At 48.9% G+C, this 6,360-nt stretch overlaps 1 long non-coding RNA gene across 1 annotated transcript; it reads left to right on the forward strand.

Annotated features, from left to right (window-relative positions):
* LOC110433125 lies at positions 5,660-6,360 on the forward strand. Its single transcript, XR_002450529.1, has 2 exons — positions 5,660-5,802; positions 6,079-6,360. It is a non-coding gene; the product is annotated as an uncharacterized LOC110433125 (long non-coding RNA).

A 6,360-nucleotide genomic window follows, 5' to 3' on the forward strand; every position in this document is an offset into this window, starting at 1 on the left:
AGCGGGGAGGGGCAGCCGAAATTTCGTCTCAGATCGGAGTTGACATGGAAACTAACTCCATCTACGCATCCTCGGGTGGGATTAGGACCTATCCTCACCTATTAGTTAATAGGGCTATCGTGTAGATGCATTCTGTTCTTACATTACTGCATGATATGTTAGAGGATGGATGACCGTCAGTGGATGTACACTGGCCGCCCAAGTCAGAGAGACATCTCCTTGGAATGGATTGAGAAGACCGAGGCTTTCTTAGAGCAAGCATTCGCCAGGGCTAAAGGAGCCCGTATGACCTGGTGTCCATGCGTGAAGTGTGCAAACACGCGGAAGCGTACGAAGGAGGTCATGGGGCAGCATCTTTGCAAGTTTGGGTTTATGCAGGGCTATACCCGATGGACCTACCACGGTGAAGGTGATCGCACGAGGGAGGAGGTTGTGAGACCACGTGTCGATGGTTTTGATGATGATGGTGGGGTAGCAGACATGTTAGATGACTTTGGTCACGGAAACTTTGTTGGAGGAGTTACGGACGAGGATCCCGAGCCTACCGCCAAGGCATATTATGACATGCTGGACTCGGCTCAGAAACCCCTACACGGCCATACATCAGTCTCACAGCTCGATGCCATTGGTCGTGTGATGGACTTCAAGTCTAGGTGTAGCATGAGTCGACAACACTTCGACGACTTGCTGACAATTATTGGCACATTGCTTCCGGCGGGTCATGTTCTGCCGAAGAGCATGTACGACTCACAGAAACTTCTTCGTGCACTAAAGATGCCATATGAGAAGATACATGCTTGTCCGAAAGGCTGCATCCTATTCAGGAAACAATATGAGAATGCAAAGTATTGTCCAGAGTGTGGCTCCTCTAGGTTCCTAGAGGTAGAGTCCGGTGATGGTAGCACTCGGCAGCTGGACATCCCCGCTAAGATCCTACGGTACCTTCCCTTCTTACCGAGGCTTCAACGGCTATACATGACCGAGGAGACCGCAAAGCAGATGACGTGGCACAAAAATGGCCGTCGATATAATCCTGACAAGATGGTACATCCATCCGATGGTGAAGCATGGACCCATTTCGATGGTATTCATCGGGAGAAAGCTGCAGAGGCTCGTAATGTACGTGTTGCACTTGCAACAGATGGCTTCAATCCCTACGAACTATTGGCTGCCCCGTACACTTGTTGGCCCGTGTTTGTTGTCCCACTCAATCTCCCCCCCCCCGGCGTCATCTTGCAACGACGCATGATCTTCTTGTCGTTGGTAATTCCTGAACACCCGGGGAAACATATGGGTGTGTGGATAGAGCCGTTGATTGATGATTTGATCAAAGCTTGGGATGAAGGGGTACTGACGTACGACCAAGCTACGAAGACAAACTTCACAATGCATGTTTGGTACCAGTACTCCATGCATGACTTCCTAGCATATGGGATATTCTGTGGTTGGTGTGTTCATGGGAAGTTGGGATGTCCAGTATGCAAGGACCGTGTGAGGTTCTTCTGGTTGAAGAATGGTGGCAAGTTTTTGTCGTTCGACAAACATCGTCAATTCCTCCCTCTTGAGCATTCGTTTAGAAAAGACACCAAGAACTCTACGAAAGGTGTCGAAGTCATGGACCCTCCACCGCGCATGTCAACTTGCGCCGAGGTTCATGCTCAGATAGATGCTCTTGTTTTCAATAAAAAGGATGGCAAATTTGAGGGATATGGTGAGAAACATATGTGGACTCATAGGTCAGGTTTGACGAGGCTCCCGTATTATGATGACCTTCTTGTGCCACATCACATTGATGTAATGCACACTGAAAAGAATGTCGCCGAGGCACTTTGGGCAACAATGATGGACATTTCTGATAAGTCAAAGGACAATGTTAAGGCTAGAGTGGATCTGGCAATGTTGTGTGATAGGCCAAGTCAGGAGATGCGGCCTCCTGCTGGCCGCAAGAATTGAAGTAGGCCTAAGGCCGATTTTGTCTTGGCCAGGAAGCATAGGAGGGAAGTACTTGAATGGATAAAGACATTAATGTTCCCTGATGGATATGCAGCAAATCTGAGGAGGGGAGTGAACTTAGATACTCTGCGAGTCTTAGGGATGAAGAGTCATGACTACCACATTTGGATTGAGCGGCTTCTTCCGGTGATGGTTCGAGGCTATGTCCCTGACCACATTTGGGTCGTGCTGGCAGAGTTAAGCTACTTCTTCCGCCAGCTTTGTGCCAAGGAGGTATCTCGGTCCGTGTTGCTAGCCTTGGAAGCAGCGGCACCTGTGTTGGTATGTAAGTTGGAGAAGATCTTTCCACCTGGCTTCTTCCTTCCAATGCAGCATTTGATTATGCATCTCCCGTATGAGGCAAGGATGGGGGGCCCTGTCCAGGGCCGTTGGTGCTACCCAATCGAGAGATGCTTCAAGTTCCTTCGGAGAAAATGCAGGAATAAATCCAAGATTGAGGCTTCGATGTCAGAGGCTTACATCACTGAGGAGGCGTCGAACTTCACAACATCATACTATAATGAGAACCTTCCTAGCATGCATAATCCACTCCCTCGTTACAATGCCAACGAAAATGAATGCAACCTTAGCTTGTTCCGAGGCCAACTCGGAAGTCTAAGTGAAGGCACTCCCAAGAGGTGGACGAGTCAAGAGTGGCACACTATAATGCTATATGTGTTGACCAATCTTGATGAGGTGCATCCATACATGCAGTAAGTTCTATACCACTTTGTTTCTCATTGGTGCCGTATATGCACTATTTGCATCCAACCCCTTTGTCCCCCAACGATGCAGGCAATTTCAAAATGAATTCTGGCGTCGATCAAGGGAACCAACCCCACAAGAGCTTGATACACTTCTTAAACACGGTGCACGCACTGGAAGTCCTGATTTCATTTCTTGGTTCCAAGAAAAGGTACTTTCCCTCGTGTACTTAGTATCACACTGCAAGTATATGGTACGAGTGGGTAATATAATGTACTATCCTTCTTCACCTTGCAGAGCCAAACCGATGTGCTTATGAGCGCCGAGTTAAGACAGGTTGCCCATGGTTGTGCACACAGGGTCATGTCATATGCCGGTTATGACGTCAATGGATATCGCTTCCACACAACAAGGCACGAGCAAAGTCGTCCTAACCGAAAAACGACAAATACTGGAGTTTTCACACCCGGCCAAAATGGGATGGACTATTATGGAAGAATTGAAGACATATACGAACTCACGTTTCATGGTTGCAAAGATATTAAATCCGTCATATTCAAATGCCATTGGTTTGACCCTGAAGTAACAAGACGGACGCCTAATCTTGGGCTAGTCGAAATTCGACAGGATTCCGTCTTACTAGGAGATGATGTATACATTGTGGCCCAACAGGACACACAAGTTTATTATACGTCGTACCCGTGCAAAACCGATGCACGTCTTAAGGGTTGGGATGTTGTGCACAAGGTATCGCCGCACGGTGGAGTACCGGTACCAAACAAGGAAGATTACAACCTTGACACGGACACATATGAAGGGGAGTTCTATCAAGAAGAGGGTCTAGAAGGGACTTTTGTGATAGACTTAACTGAAGCCATGGATGTGGCCATTGTTGTTGAAGATGACGATGACGTTGAGGTTGAAGATGTGAGGGACTTACAATTACTTGAGCAGTTATGCTTAGACAATGACAATAACGATATCGATGCTCCTCTAGTTAGTGATGAGTACCTAGACATGGCTGGTACAGATGATGAGATGGAGGATGCACCGGATGTCGGTTATGAAGATGATGATTATTTCTAATACATGTAATATTATGTTATCCTTAATTTGCATCTCTATCTAAGTACATGTTGTTTAATTGTGGTTACTGATTTACTCTTCTTACATGCAGGTCACTGAACAAAGATGGTGGGCGGCATGAGGAACGTGAGGTCACGGTACGCCCGACCGAGGGAGGAGCCTCAGGAGCAGCCTGAGGGGTCGGGGAGCAGGTCGAGGAGCCGGTCGAGGCGAACCTCGAGCAGGAGGACCAGGAGCGTTAGCAGTCTTCAGGGGGAGACACCCACGGTGCAGCAGCAGGAGACGCCCACCTGGGAGCAGGAGGAGCAGGAGACGACCACCGGGGCGCACGAGGAGTAGGAGCAGGAGCAGGAGGAGGAGGAGGAGGACGAGGACAAGGACGACGGGGCCCCGCCAGATATCTGGCAACGAGGTCCCAATTAGCTTCCCAATCGACCGATATTCATCGACCATCGCCCATTGATTCGGCCACGAGGGCAAAAGTATGTTTCAAAGCACTACTTCGACATTCCTTATGTTCAAATTCACAATATGAACTACTAATTTTGGTTAACCACTTGTGCAGGTCCTTTAAGGTACTAGTAGCGGGTGTTGCTCACCAACGACACCCTAGTACCATCCTTGGTGGCTTGTGCAGGTTGCACTTCCCTGGCGTGGTCACTCTTGCGGGGGCTCCGGAGGCGGCATGGACATTTCAGCACTACGGAGGCGTGCCGGATACCACAGATGTACTTGGCAGGAACTTCGACAACAAGGCCTTGAGGGTGATCAAGGAGATGTGGGTAAGAATTCCTCGCACTTGCTCACCACTTCACATTCTTTAGTCCTTCTATACATAATGACTGTCTACATCACGTGTACATGCAGGATTTCTTTAGAGTGGAGCCCGAATATGAGGAACAGGCCAATCACATTTTTGGAACAAAATGTGTCAAGAGCATCAAGGACATGCACTACGAGGCGCGCATCCAGGCAATCATAAATTACAAGGCCCAGTACGAGCATGTGAAGATACACAAAGATGTCGCCAGGGACACTACACTGACCAAGGAACAGTTCATGCTTGTAAGTAACATTAATTTCTTGGTAGTTTAAGTAACGTTAATTTGGTCTTGTTAAATTTCATGTTCTTGATCACGTGTAGGTGCCACCGCATTGGGTGGAGGGCAAAGGGATGTGCTGGGAAATGATGGTGGACTGGTGGTGCAGCCAGGAATGGCGGGACCAGCACGACGCTGCCCGCGTGCGACGCAGAAAGATGCCAGGTCCATCACACCATCAAGGGAGCCTTACCCTCGAGGAATACAGAGAAAGATATGTAAGTATAAGGATTTATTTATTTATTCTAACGGACATATGTGCATACCCTCTAATCATCTTCTTGTTTTTTTCGCAGGAAGCCGCACACCCTGGGCAGGATATAGGCCCGTTGGGGGCCTATGCTCTGTCCAAGAAGGGGAAGGCAACAGCCGACATCACCTACAGCCCGGACGACCCTCCTGAGGCGTACACCAACTCCACCATCCATAGCCGGATCAGCTCATACTGTGATTCAGCACATGCGATCCATGGCCCTGACTTCGATCCCTATAATGAGGCCATTAGTGGAGAAGCAGCCATGAGGGCAGGGGGAGGCAAGCAACATGGGCGGTACTGGGTTGCCGACCCCTTGATTGACTCCTCGAGGACTCCTACTCTCTCCCAGATCAGAGCAAAGGACAGGCGCCAGGGCCAAAGCAGCTCTGGGGTACGCTCGAGGCCGACCGCAGCCGACTGCATCATCACCAACCTCCAGGTTCTCACTGTTTCATTCACGCTCAATCGTTCAATCATAACATAGCTTTGTAACACAAGTGTTCAACCTTGTAGGCCCAGCTTTCGCAAAAGGAAGTCAGGATCACCGAGTTAGAGACACAGTACAGGGAGATGGCCATCTACATGCGAACTCTTGGGGCTCAGATGGGAGCACCTCCGCCACCAAACTTGTACGTTCCACCCGCTTTAGGTGGACCTAGCCCAGTGAGTTTCACTTCACTTAACCATGCAATCTCTACCTTTGTAGATGTAGATGTAATTGTGGTTGCGTGCCATCGAGCCGCTGTGGATGTCGGCCGGCCATCGTGCCGCTGTGCTTGTCGGCCTTCGTGCTGATGCTTTTCTTGCAGGTCTTGGGAACCTCCCCGTGCAGGGGAGGTGCTGCCAAAATTTTCATTTGAAACCACTATATATATCTTCAACTTCAAGTATTTAATCTCAAAATTCACTTATGACACGTTTGTCTCATCCTTTGTGCAGCTTCACTCCCAGGGTTCTACTCAAGCGCCCAATGAGCAAAGTCCTCAAGACGGTGGGTGGAGCGACCATGTCAATCCGTACCAACCTCCAGGCGATTCATGGGGCAGACGAGATGGATTCGGTTGGTGAACTTGTAGTTTGTTCATGGAATTTGTCGTTTTATCGGACGTGTTGTTGAACTTGTGGTTTCCTCAGACTTGTGATGGACTTGGTGATGAACATGTGTTTATGTATGTGACATGTACGTTATATGTATGTGAGAGATTTGGTATATCGTGGTTA

This window comes from Sorghum bicolor, chromosome 2 (assembly GCF_000003195.3).
Source record: "Sorghum bicolor cultivar BTx623 chromosome 2, Sorghum_bicolor_NCBIv3, whole genome shotgun sequence".
Classification (NCBI taxonomy): Eukaryota; Viridiplantae; Streptophyta; class Magnoliopsida; order Poales; family Poaceae; genus Sorghum; species Sorghum bicolor.